This window comes from Macaca fascicularis, chromosome 1 (assembly GCF_037993035.2).
Source record: "Macaca fascicularis isolate 582-1 chromosome 1, T2T-MFA8v1.1".
NCBI lineage: Eukaryota > Metazoa > Chordata > Mammalia > Primates > Cercopithecidae > Macaca > Macaca fascicularis.
Window position 1 is genome coordinate 201467882 of NC_088375.1, and position 13699 is coordinate 201481580.

Sequence of the window (13699 nt, forward strand, 5' to 3'; positions counted from 1 at the left end):
AGCTGGAGCACAAAGAAAGCAAGAGCCACCCTGAACAGACACCCACATATTTCAAATGAGTGACTAGATGGTAACTTTTTAAAAATAATGCCAAGGAGAAAAGCAGAAATTAAAATAAACACCCTACTAGGGAAGCAACGAGGCCTGTGCAGCCAGCGAGTAACAGGGCAGAGGAACAGGGCTGTGTGATGATGTGTGCCGACCCTTCCTCCGTTAAAAACAAGTATTAAAAATGAGATTTCACAACTGTGTCACTACAAAAATGAATATAATCCAGCCTGGATTCTTTATTACCGATCCATTATTATCCTAGTCATTTTTTTTCATCTGATTTTGAAAGGAACTAAAATTAGAATGTTTTCCTGGGCTCCTAAAAGTATGGTGGCCCCCAAGCACCAGGCCTCCAGGTCTAATGGCGAAGTTGCCCCTGCAAGGGAAAAAGACAGAAAAATTCATATTGTGCTGCACGCATTCCCTACCTACCCCCACCCCCAACCTGGGAAGATTAAAATCAAAGTGAAGATCGAGGTGATTCATCTCTTTCCCACTTGTTCCTTCTTTGCTTTGCTGCTTTGCTTTTCTTCCTCTGCTCCCAGCCCCTCCCCTCCCACTGCCTCTTTTTCCTTTGCAAACCCAGGTGTGATCTGTTTGTTCCCAGTTCCCCAGGGGGCAGGAAGTAGGCTCCCCTGAGCACAGTGCCCAGTGCCCATCTTCGTTCGTCTCTCTGCCTGTGTCTGCTACTGCTGGGACTCGGACCCTCGCCCTGCCGCCATCTATGCCCGTCACCCTGGAGAGGACTCCTGCCGTGTCCTGAAAAGGCAGAAAAGGAAGAGGGGTTGCAGATGGAGGAAGAAAGTTTATGGATTTAAAATAGCAAAGCAACTTGTGGATGTGTGTGTGTGTGTGTGTGTGTATGGGCCTGACTACATACACACACACACATCGCTCCTCCATTCACATCCTCCGGAAGAGACCATAAAGGCTTCAAAAATAGAAGTGCTCATGAAGGATGCTTCATGCCCTGTTCCCCGCACACAGAGAAGAGATGAAGACGGGGAGGTATGGTCAGCTTTCAAACCAATATGCCCCCCGCCCATCCCATGTGTGAGGACACGGTGACTCAGTGACTGTAAGAGTAGGACACATCCCATGGTGTGGTCAGCGTGCAGAAACCAGCTGTCTGCTGATGGACGGCCCCAACTGCACAGTGGCAGCAAGGATTACCCCAAGGGCAGGAAAAAAGTCTTTGGAAATAGATTGAAAATCAGTTTATTTTTTTCAAACACAATTTTATTGAGTTCTAAACCCAGTGGATTAAAAAGTCGTTTGGGTCCTGGGAAGCACTGGGAAAGAAGGGAGAACCGGGGAGGATAGGGCAAGAGTCTGGCTGGGAGCCCAAGGTCAAGTCTGGCTGTCAACTGAGAAAGAGAAGAGAAGACAAGTCTGCGGCCCAGAGAGGATGCCAGGTCTGGGGACAGCAGCAGGGTTCTTGAGAGAACAGGGGAGCAAGCCTGCCCTGGTACCCAAAAAACAATGGCTATCATGTACTGCATTTATTCTCTGTGCCTGACACTTTACCTATAGTATTTCTAGTCTGCACAATAACACCAAAACGTAGGATTTATTATTTCCCTTTGACAGATGAGAAAACAGAAGCCTGGAAAGGTAAAGACATGTGGGCCACAGAGTTAGGAAGTGTGGAGTCAGAATGCAGACCCAGATCAGTCCGCCCCAAAGTCCACTACACCAGCTGCCAGAAACCCCGGTCTAGAAGGGGCAGCTAAGAAGGGAGGAGCCGATGAGTCTCTGCGGTAGCACCGTGGCCAGGTCTGGAAAGCCAGACAAGACACCTGTGTGTCCTATCTGCGTTCTGCTGTCTCCGCGTAGGCAGCCTCGGGGCAAGGACTCAGCTCCCCAGGCCTCCTGTGGTTGGTGCTGGCTCCTTGGCTCCCAGCAGCCGCTGACCATAGCCAGCAAAAGGCCTGGCAGGTCCTGAATCAAAACAACGGAGTGGCTGAAAGTCACACTCTCCAGCTCCTTGCAAGTGGATTTGATTTATTTTGACAGCTATATTATGCTTGGGTCATTTATGAATTCCATAAGCATTGTTGGGAAGTTCAAGAGTTTAGGAATCAAAGTATAGCATTTAGAGCCACTTTCTCTGTCCTCAGGAAGGCCCCCACAAGCTTAAGCCTCTGTACATGTGTGACATGCTGGCCTCAGAGGGTCATATCACATATTGAAATAACAAATAGAAATGTGCAGGAGCGGAGGGACAGCGACACCTGGTTCTTAAGCAAATTCTAGGTTGGAACAATTAGAAGATCTGACTGACGTTAAGAGTAAAGTGAGAGGCGTCCGTTTCCAGCAGCCACAATGGAGGCTGACAGAGGCAGGAGCCTACCCCTGGCCGCACCACCTCTGGGACATGGCACCCTGGGCTTGGAGGGAGACGGCCAATCCAGACACACTCACACTCTCATCTCTTTCCTTGGCTGGAAACAAATGCAGGAAGCTCCCCTCCTGATTTCTTACACTCCCTTCCCCCCGACGCTCCTCTCCTTTGACTACTCCCTTCCCCCTTCTTATGCCCCTCTCAGACCACCCAGCGGACGCCTCTTCCCGCCCACCCATCCCTCCCCTGCGTCTCCTTGTAAAGTTCCATGAGATGCTCGAGGAGCACCTGCTGGTGGGGCACCCAGCACTCTGCTGGGCATCACCCTCCACACCCCTGGCATTTCTCTCCACCTCCAGAGGCTTGGAAAGGAACAGGGCAGGTGAGGCCCTTCACCCACCATCTACGCCATATACCCATCACCATCCCGTGAGGAAAAAAAAAAAAGTAAAACAAAAACAAAAAAAATCTTTTGTACAGAGATATATTTTTATTATACAAAGTTTGTACAGTACCAAAAAAGAAAAAAAAAGGTGTAAATTTTTTTCATTATTGTAGGTAAACGGTAGTGGAAGCCTTTTTTGTAAATGTAATAAAATGTATAAATATGGTTTTCAGAAAACATCCAGTGCTGTAAATATGTAATCTACACACCTTCTTGGCTTGTCTGCAGTATATACATTTAATTTATCTGTCTCTGTATATGAGGCTTCCCCCTGGGGTCCTGCATTATGGTACTTTCCTGAATTTGAAAGCAATTTTAAATTTTTTGAATTCAAATAAAATATAAATTTTTGCATTGGTTTTCTTACATTTTTATGGCCTCTTTCATGACTAGGGGCAAGTGTTTGTTGGGAAAGGGGACGAAAGACATATTTTAGCCTACAATCCAAGGTAGAAATATGGGAGTCCATTTCTTAACTGCATTGTGTTAACACTGCTACGTGTTGGAAACTCCGAGCAAAAATGATAGTGCATACCCCACATACAAAAGTTAACTCAAAATGGATCAAAGACCTAAACATAAGACCTAGAATTATAAAATGCTTACAAGAAAACATAGGTGGAAAGCTTCATGACATTAGATTTGGCAGTGATCTCCTGCATATGACATCAAAAGTATAGGCAACAAAAGAAAAAACAGATAAATTGGACCACATCAAAATTCACAACTTCCGTATATCAAAAGATACAATCAGGGGGCGGAGCAAGATGGCCGAATAGGAACAGCTCCAGTCTCTAACTCCCAGCGCGAGCGACACAGAAGACCAGTGATTTCTGCATTTTCAACTGAGGTACTGGGTTCATCTCACTAGGGAGTGCCGGACAATCAGTGCTGGTCAGCTGCTGCAGCCCGACCAGCGAGAGCTGAAGCAGGGCGAGGCATCACCTCACCTGGGAAGCGCAAGGGGAAAGGGAATCCCTTTTCCTAGCCAGGGGAACTGAGACACACAACACCTGGAAAATCGGGTAACTCCCACCCCAATACTGCGCTTTAAGCAAACAGGCACACCAGGAGATTATATCCCACACCTGGCCGGGAGGGTCCCACGCCCACGGAGCCTCCCTCACTGCTAGCACAGCAGTCTGCGATCTCACGGCAAGGCAGCAGCGAGGCTGGGGGAGGGGCGCCCGCCATTGCTGAGGCTTAAGTAGGTAAACAAAGCCGCTGGGAAGCTCAAACTGGGTGGAGCTCACAGCAGCTCAAGGAAACCTGCCTGTCTCTGTAGACTCCACCTCTGGGGACAGGGCACAGTAAACAACAACAAAAGCAGCAGAAACCTCTGCAGACGCAAACGACTGTCTGACAGCTTTGAAGAGAGCAGTGGATCTCCCAACACGGAGGTTGAGATCTGAGAAGGGACAGACTGCCTGCTCAAGTGGGTCCCTGACCCCTGAGTAGCCTAACTGGGAGACATCCCCCAGTAGGGGCAGTCTGATACCCCACACCTCACAGGGTGGAGTACACCCCTGAGAGGAAGCCTCCAAAGCAAGAATCAGACAGGTACACTCGCTGTTCAGCAATATTCTATCTTCTGCAGCCTCTGCTGCTGACACCCAGGCAAACAGGGTCTGAAGTGGACCTCAAGCAATCTCCAACAGACCTACAGCTGAGGGTCCTGACTGTTAGAAGGAAAACTATCAAACAGGAAGGACATCTACACCAAAACCCCATCAGTACGTCACCATCATCATCAAAGACCAGAGGCAGATAAAACCACAAAGATGGGGAAAAAGCAGGGCAGAAAAGCTGGAAATTCAAAAACTAAGAGCGCATCTCCCCCAGCAAAGGAGTGCAGCTCATCGCCAGCAACAGATCAACGCTTGACGGAGAATGGCTTTGACGAGATGAGAGAAGAAGGCTTCAGTCCATCAAACTTCTCAGAGCTAAAGAAGGAATTACGTACCCAGCGCAAAGAAACTAAAAATCTTGAAAAAAAAGTGGAAGAATTGATGGCTAGAGTAATGAATGCAGAGAAGGTCATAAATGAAATGAAAGAGATGAAAACCATGACACGAGAAATACGTGACAAATGCACAAGCTTCAGTAACCGACTCGATCAACTGGAAGAAAGAGTATCAGCGATTGAGGATCAAATGAATGAAATGAAGCGAGAAGAGAAACCAAAAGAAAAAAGAAGAAAAAGAAATGAACAAAGCCTGCAAAAAGTATGGGATTATGTAAAAAGACCAAATCTACATCTGATTGGGGTGCCTGAAAGTGAGGGGGAAAATGGAACCAAGTTGGAAAACACTCTTCAGGATATCATCCAGGAGAACTTCCCCAACCTAGTAGGGCAGGCCAACATTCAAATATAGGAAATACAGAGAATGCCACAAAGATACTCCTCGAGAAGAGCAACTCCAAGACACATAATTGCCAGATTCACCAAAGTTGAAATGAAGGAAAAAATCTTAAGGGCAGCCAGAGAGAAAGGTCGGGTTACCCACAAAGGGAAGCCCATCAGACTAACAGCAGATCTCTCGGCAGAAACTCTACAAGCCAGAAGAGAGTGGGGGCCAATATTCAACATTCTTAAAGAAAAGAATTTTAAACCCAGAATTTCATATCCAGCCAAACTAAGTTTCATAAGTGAAGGAGAAATAAAATGCTTTACAGATAAGCAAATGCTTAGAGATTTTGTCACCACTAGGCCTGCCTTACAAGAGACCCTGAAGGAAGCACTAAACATGGAAAGGAACAACCAGTACCAGCCATTGCAAAAACATGCCAAAATGTAAAGACCATTCAGGCTACGAAGAAACTGCATCAACTAACGAGCAAAATAACCAGTTAATATCATAATGGCAGGATCAAGTTCACACATAACAATATTAACCTTAAATGTAAATGGACTAAATGCTCCAATTAAAAGACACAGACTGGCAAACTGGATAAAGAGTCAAGACCCATCAGTCTGCTGCATTCAGGAGACCCATCTCACATGCAGAGACATACATAGGCTCAAAATAAAGGGATGGAGGAAGATTTACCAAGGAAATGGAGAACAAAAAAAAAAGCAGGGGTTGCAATACTAGTCTCTGATAAAACAGACCTTAAACCATCAAAGATCAAAAGAGACAAAGAAGGCCATTACATAATGGTAAAAGGATCAATTCAACAGGAAGAGCTAACTATCCTAAATATATATGCACCCAATACAGGAGCACCCAGATTCATAAAGCAAGTCCTTAGTGACTTACAAAGAGACTTAGACTCCCATACAATAATAATGGGAGACTTCAACACTCCACTGTCAACATTAGACAGATCAATGAGACAGAAAGTTAACAAGGATATCCAGGAATTGAACTCATCTCTGTAGCAAGCAGACCTAATAGACATCTATAGAACTCTCCACCCCAAATCAACAGAATATACATTCTTCTCAGCACTACATCGCACTTATTCCAATATTGACCACATAATTGGAAGTAAAGCACTCCTCAGCAAATGTACAAGAACAGAAATTATAACAAACTGTCTCTCAGACCACAGTGCAATCAAACTAGAACTCAGGACTAAGACACTCAATCAAAACCGCTCAACTACATGGAAACTGAACAACCTGCTCCTGAATGACTACTGGGTACATAACAAAATGAAGGCAGAAATAAAGATGTTCTTTGAAACCAATGAGAACAAAGATACAACATACCAGAATCTCTGGGACACATTTAAAGCAGTGTGTAGAGGGAAATTTATAGCACTAAATGCCCACAAGAGAAAGCAGGAAAGATCTAAAATTGACACTCTAACATCACAATTAAAAGAACTAGAGAAGCAAGAGCAAACGCATTCAAAAGCTAGCAGAAGGCAAGAAATCACTAAGATCAGAGCAGAACTGAAGGAGATAGAGACACAAAAAACCCTCCAAAAAAATCAATGAATCCAGGAGTTGGTTTTTTGAAAAGATCAACAAAATTGACAGACCACTAGCAAGACTAATAAAGAAGAAAAGAGAGAAGAATCAAATAGACGCAATAAAAAATGATAAAGGGGATATCACCACTGACCCCACAGAAATACAAACTACCATCAGAGAATACTATAAACACCTCTACGCAAATAAACTAGAAAATCTAGAAGAAATGGATAATTTCCTGGACACTTACACTCTTCCAAGACTAAACCAGGAAGAAGTTGAATCCCTGAATAGACCAATAGCAGGCTCTGAAATTGAGGCAATAATTAACAGCCTACCAACCAAAAAAAGTCCAGGACCAGATGGATTCACAGCTGAATTCTATCAGAGGTACAAGGAGGAGCTGGTACCATTCCTTCTGAAACTATTCCAATCAATAGAAAAAGAGGGAATCCTCCCTAACTCATTTTATGAGGCCAACATCATCCTGATACCAAAGCCTGGCAGAGACACAACAAAAAAAGAGAATTTTAGACCAATATCCCTGATGAACATCGATGCAAAAATCCTCAATAAAATACTGGCAAACCAGATTCAGCAGCACATCAAAAAGCTTATCCACCATGATCAAGTGGGCTTCATCCCTGGGATGCAAGGCTGGTTCAACTTTCGCAAATCAATAAACATAATCCAGCATATAAACAGAACCAAAGACAAGAACCACATGATTATCTCAATATATGCAGAAAAGGCTTTTGACAAAATTCAACAGCCCTTCATGCTAAAAACTCTCAATAAATTCGGTATTGATGGAACGTACCTCAAAATAATAAGAGTTATTTATGACAAACCCACAGCCAATATCATACTGAATGGGCAAAAACTGGAAAAATTCCCTTTGAAAACTGGCACAAGACAGGGATGCCCTCTTTCACCACTCCTATTCAACATAGTGTTGGAAGTTCTGGCTAGGGCAATCAGGCAAGAGAAAGAAATCAAGGGTATTCAGTTAGGAAAAGAAGAAGTCAAATTGTCCCTCTTTGCAGATGACATGATTGTATATTTAGAAAATCCCATTGTCTCAGCCCAAAATCTCCTTAAGCTGATAAGCAACTTCAGCAAAGTCTCAGGATACAAAATTAATGTGCAGAAATCACAAGCATTCCCATACACCAGTAACAGACAAACAGAGAGCCAAATCATGAATGAACTTCCATTCACAATTGCTTCAAAGAGAATAAAATACCTAGGAATCCAACTTACAAGGGATGTAAAGGACCTCTTCAAGGAGAACTACAAACCACTGCTCAGTGAAATAAAAGAGGACACAAACAAATGGAAGAACATACCATGCTCATGGATAGGAAGAATCAATATCGTGAAAATGGCCATACTGCCCAAGGTTATTTATAGATTCAATGCCATCCCCATCAAGCTACCAATGAGTTCCTTCACAGAATTGGAAAAAACTGCTTTAAAGTTCATATGGAACCAAAAAAGACCCCGCATCTCCAAGACAATCCTAAGTCAAAAGAACAAAGCTGGAGGCATCATGCTACCTGACTTCAAACTATACTACAAGGCTACAGTAACCAAAACAGCATGGTACTGGTACCAAAACAGAGATATAGATCAATGGAACAGAACAGAGTCCTCAGAAATAATACCACACATCTACAGCCATCTGATCTTTGACAAACCTGAGAGAAACAAGAAATGGGGAAAGGATTCCCTATTTAATAAATGGTGCTGGGAAAATTGGCTAGCCATAAGTAGAAAGCTGAAACTGGATCCTTTCCTTACTCCTTATACGAAAATTAATTCAAGATGGATTAGAGACTTAAATGTTAGACCTAACACCATAAAAACCCTAGAGGAAAACCTAGGTAGTACCATTCAGGACATAGGCATGGGCAAAGACTTCATGTCTAAAACACCAAAAGCAATGGCAGCAAAAGCCAAAATTGACAAATGGGATCTCATTAAACTAAAGAGCTTCTGCACAGCAAAAGAAACTACCATCAGAGTGAACAGGCAACCTACAGAATGGGAGAAAATTTTTGCAATCTACTCATCTGACAAAGGGCTAATATCCAGAACCTACAAAGAACTCAAACAAATTTACAAGAAAAAAACAACCCCATCAAAAAGTGGGCAAAGGATATGAACAGACATTTCTCAAAAGAAGACATTCATACAGCCAACAGACACATGAAAAAATGCTCATCATCACTGGCCATCAGAGAAATGCAAATCAAACCCACAATGAGATACCATCTCACACCAGTTAGAATGGCGATCATTAAAAAGTCAGGAAACAACAGGTGCTGGAGAGGATGTGGAGAAATAGGAACACTTTTACACTGTTGGTGGGATTGTAAACTAGTTCAACCATTATGGAAAACAGTATGGCGATTCCTCAAGGATCTAGAACTAGATGTACCATATGACCCAGCCATCCCATTACTGGATATATACCCAAAGGATTATAAATCATGCTGCTATAAAGACACATGCACACGTATGTTTATTGCGGCACTATTCACAATAGCAAAGACTTGGAATCAACCCAAATGTCCATCAGTGGCAGACTGGATTAAGAAAATGTGGCACATATACACCATGGAATACTATGCAGCCATAAAAAAGGATGAATTTGTGTCCTTTGTAGGGACACGGATGCAGCTGGAAACCATCATTCTTAGCAAACTATCACAAGAACAGAAAACCAAACACCGCATGTTCTCACTCATAGGTGGGAACTGAACAATGAGATCACTTGGACTCGGGAAGGGGAACATCACACACCGGGGCCTATCATGGGAAGGGGGGAGGGGGGAGGGATTGCATTGGGAGTTATACCTGATGTAAATGACGAGTTGATGGGTGCTGACGAGTTGATGGGTGCAGCGCAGCAACATGGCACAAGTATACATATGTAACAAACCTGCACGTTATGCACATGTACCCTAGAACTTAAAGTATAATAATAATTTTAAAAAATTTTTTTAAAAAGATACAATCAACAGAGTGAAAAGGCAAACTATAGAATGGGAGAAAATATTTGCACATCACATATCTGATAAGGGGTTAATATTGAGCATCTATAAAGAACTCTTATGAAAGATTTGAACAGTCATTTCTCCAAAGAAAATATACAAATGGCCAACAAGCATATGAAAAACTGCTCAACATTACTAATCATTAGGGAAATAATCAAAGCCATAATGAGATGTCACCGCATACCCATTAGAATGGCTACTATTGAGAAATAATAATAAGTGCTGGTGAGGATGTGGAGAAATTGGAACCCTTGTGCCCCATTGGTGGGAATGTAAAATGGTGCAGCCACTATGGAAAACAGTATGGTGATTTCTCAAAACACCAAAAATAGAATTACTATATTGTCTAGCAGTTCCACTTCTGAGTATATACCCAAAACAGTTAAAAGCAGAGTCACAAAAAGATATGTTAATAGCGGCATTTATTCACAAATGCCAAAAAGTAGAAGGAACCCAAATGTCCATCAACAGATGAATGAACAAAATGTGGTACATATGTACAATGAAATATTATTCGGCCTTAAAAAAGAAGAAAACTCTGACCCATACTGCAACATGGATGAGGATATTATGCTAAGTGAAATAAGCCAGTCACACACACACACACACACACAAAACAGATACTGTGTGATTCTATTGATACAAGCTACCTTGAGACATCAAATTCATACAGAAAGTAGAATGGTGGTTGCCAGGGACTAGCGGGAGGAAGGGATGGGGAATTACTGTTTAATTAGTATAAAGTTTCAGTTTTATAAGATGAAAAGTTTCTGGAGGCCTGGAAGCCCTACACGTTCTTCTTGTTTTAGAACAAAGAGCTCAACTGACACCAGGTATGACTTGTCAGCCTCTACATGATCTCCTGATGGAAGAGATTTTAGTTGAATATGCTATGAAGGCTGTGGAAAATAGTAGTACAGCCACTGGACTCAGAGGTAAAGATGGTGGTGTCTTTGGGGTAGAAAAGGGAGTCTTCCTAAACTTTATGAAGAAGGCTCCAACAAAAGACTTTTTAATATTGATTGGCATGTTGGAATGGTGGTAGCAGGTTTGTTGACAGATGCTCCTTCTTTGGTAACAAGAGAAGAAGCTTCCAACTTTAGATCTAACTTTGGCTATAACATTCCACAAAAACATCTTGTAGACACAGTTGCCATGCATATACATTCTGCAGTGCTTTTGGCTATAGTTTTACAGTAGGCTCTTACAGAGTGAATGGCAGGGCACAATTCTGCAAGATATTTCATACGGTTATTGGGATTGTGCCCTTGGCAAAGACAGGCATGCTGCAAAGACAGAAAATAGAAAAGCTTCCTGTAAAAGAAATGACCTGCCATGTTATTGTTAAGAAGTTGCAAAAATATTTACATAGTACATGATGAAGTTAAGAATAAATCTTTTAAATTAGAACTCAGCAGGGTTGGTGAATTAACTAAAGGAAGACATGAAATTATTCCAAAAGGTATAAGGGAAGAAGTAGAGAAACATGCCAAGGAATCTTTGAAGGAAGATGAATCAGATGATGACAATACGTAACATTTACTCCAGCATCTATTCTAAGTTTCTTCTGCAGTCCCAGGTAACATTTAGCCCCCTGTGGATTATACACACTCACTAATCAATTTTCATTAAATTTTTGTATTGTGAAAAAGGAGAAAGAAAAGTTCGGGAGATTGCACAATTATGTGAATATAGTTAATGTACTTAATGCCACTTAACAATGGTTAAGATGATCAATTTTGTGTTACATATATTTTACCACAATAAACTTTTTTTATTTATAGTGGAGGCCACATCAGCTCAGACCTAGAACCTGGGGACAAAGAAGCTGCTCCCCTCAGGGTTGGAGTTTGGCCTGGTCTGAGGAGCTCAGGATCTGAGGACCACAGTCTAAGGACAGGTGGGCTTAAGGCAGTAGAAACTCCATAGCAGAGAAAGGCCAAATCAAGGAGGGTCATCCAGGCAAGACAGTCATGAGAGGAGTGGTGAGGAAGAAGAAGAAAGAACTGGCAAGAGCTAGGAGCCTATCCTTTCTTAAATGTACTATGCATTTGTTAGCAGTCATCATTTTAGGTGGAAAATTCATCCAAACTACCTTCAGTTTTCTGATTCCCACTACCCTTCACTTTTGCACTGTACCTCGGCTCCAACTGCCCCCCTTGTCACCTCAATAACCTGATTTAAACCAACATTCCCAGTCTTTTGTTTTTTGGGTTTTTTTGTTTGTTTGTTTGTTTGTTTTGAGACACAGTCTCACTTTGTCGCCCAGGCTAGAATGCAGTGGTGCAATCTCAGCCCACTGCAACCTCCGCCTCCCAGTTCAAGCAATTCTCCTGCCTCAGCCACCAGAGTAGCTGGGATTACAGGCACATGCCACCATGCCTGGCTAATTGTTGTATTTGCAGTAGAGACAGAGTTTCACCATGTTTGCCAGGCTGGTCTTGAACTCCTAACCTCAGGTGATCCACCTGCCTTGGCCTCCCAGAGTGCTGGGATTACAGGTGTGAGCCACCATGCCTGGCCCCCAGTATTAATAAAGGCATTCCATCTGGGACACACTGCCTGGTATTTCTCTCCCGGCCACAGGGAATCAGCAGGGTGGGTGCAGCCCTCCCACTGAAACCTCAGGTAGCTTGGCAGGGATTCACGGTCAGGAATTGGACTGTTGTCCAACACAAGTTCCTGTTGGATTGGGAATCAAGAGAGCAAGGGAGCAAATATTAAGTCTAAGTTCAGAATACAAGTTCATACCAGCACACAAACATGCAAATACTTCATAAGAAAACAGCAGACAGGCTGGGCTCATGCCTGTAATCCCAGCACTTTAGGAGACTGAGGCTGGCGGATCACTTGAGGCCAGGAGTTCAAGACCATCCTGGCCAATATGGCAAAACCCTGTCCCTACTAAAAATACAGGAGAAAAAAGAAAGGAAGAAAATAGTAGACAATTTAGTAGACAAAATAGTAGACAATTGCTGGACACCACAGAGTGGGGAAAGACTTCCAAACAGAACAAGTGTTCATAAGCCGAAGGGCATAGATAAAGGGGCAAGCCCAAACTACGATGCCTTTGAGACAAACTGCACCCCACAAGATCTACCTATACCAAGAGAACAGTGTCCCTGAACTAAGAAATCAAATAAACACTAACACCACTCCATTCCCTCACTCCGGTAGAAGCACCCATTATTGCTGGTCTAGGAAAATCCTACATATTTATTTTCTCATGGACAAAAAAGGTTCATGGACATATCTTCAAAGTTTCCATAAGAATAAAACAGAAAATGAGTAGTAAAGACATTGTAACTTGGGTATATACCTAAGAGTGGAAAAGAGAAAAAAAAGCAAAGAAAAGAAAACATTGTAACTAATTAAAATACTCCCCTAAAAAATAAATGAAGGAAAGCATCCCAACATTAATTAAATATAATCAAGCAATTGTAAATATTAAAGTTTAATACAAACCAGAAGCGTGAAAACTCAGGATACAAATAGACATAAAACAGGAAGAAATAAATGACAGCTTACAATAAAAGAACAAGCATATCTCAGAAATGAAGAGCAAACTGCAAAGTGTTTAACGGGCAACATACAGAAAGAAAGTATAATAAAGCGCATATGGGAAGAAAACTTAAATATCTAAGAAAACAGAAATTATGTAAAGAAGTAAAAGAAATATGAGACTGAAAGTGATAAAAGGGCACTTTGGGAGGCCAAGGCAGGCAGGCGGATCACTTGAGGCCAGGAGTTCAAGACCAGCCCGGCCAACATGGTGAAACCTTGATTCTACCAAAAAATACAAAAATTAGCCAGGCATGGTGGCACGTGCCTGTAGTCCCAGCTACTTGGGAGAGTGAGGCAGGAGAATCGCTTGA

At 42.6% G+C, this 13699-nt stretch overlaps 1 protein-coding gene and 1 pseudogene across 9 annotated transcripts in view; both read left to right on the plus strand.

Annotated features, from left to right (window-relative positions):
- The window catches only part of CSMD2 (CUB and Sushi multiple domains 2), a 650869-nt gene extending 647661 nt beyond the window's left edge, over positions 1–3208 (plus strand). For 5 of the 9 annotated variants that reach the window (XM_045375139.3, XM_045375146.3, XM_065525379.2 and 2 more), the window contains one exon: positions 659–3208. The gene's annotated coding sequence lies outside the window, so the exon portion shown is untranslated. Of the gene's footprint in view, positions 1–596 lie in introns of all 9 variants that reach the window. The other 4 variants (XM_045375140.3, XM_074012955.1, XM_045375143.3 and 1 more) reach the window with 3 other exon arrangements.
- Positions 1799–11490, plus strand: LOC102120557 (proteasome subunit alpha type-3-like; annotated as a pseudogene).
- Positions 11491–13699: the final 2209 nt, after the last annotated feature.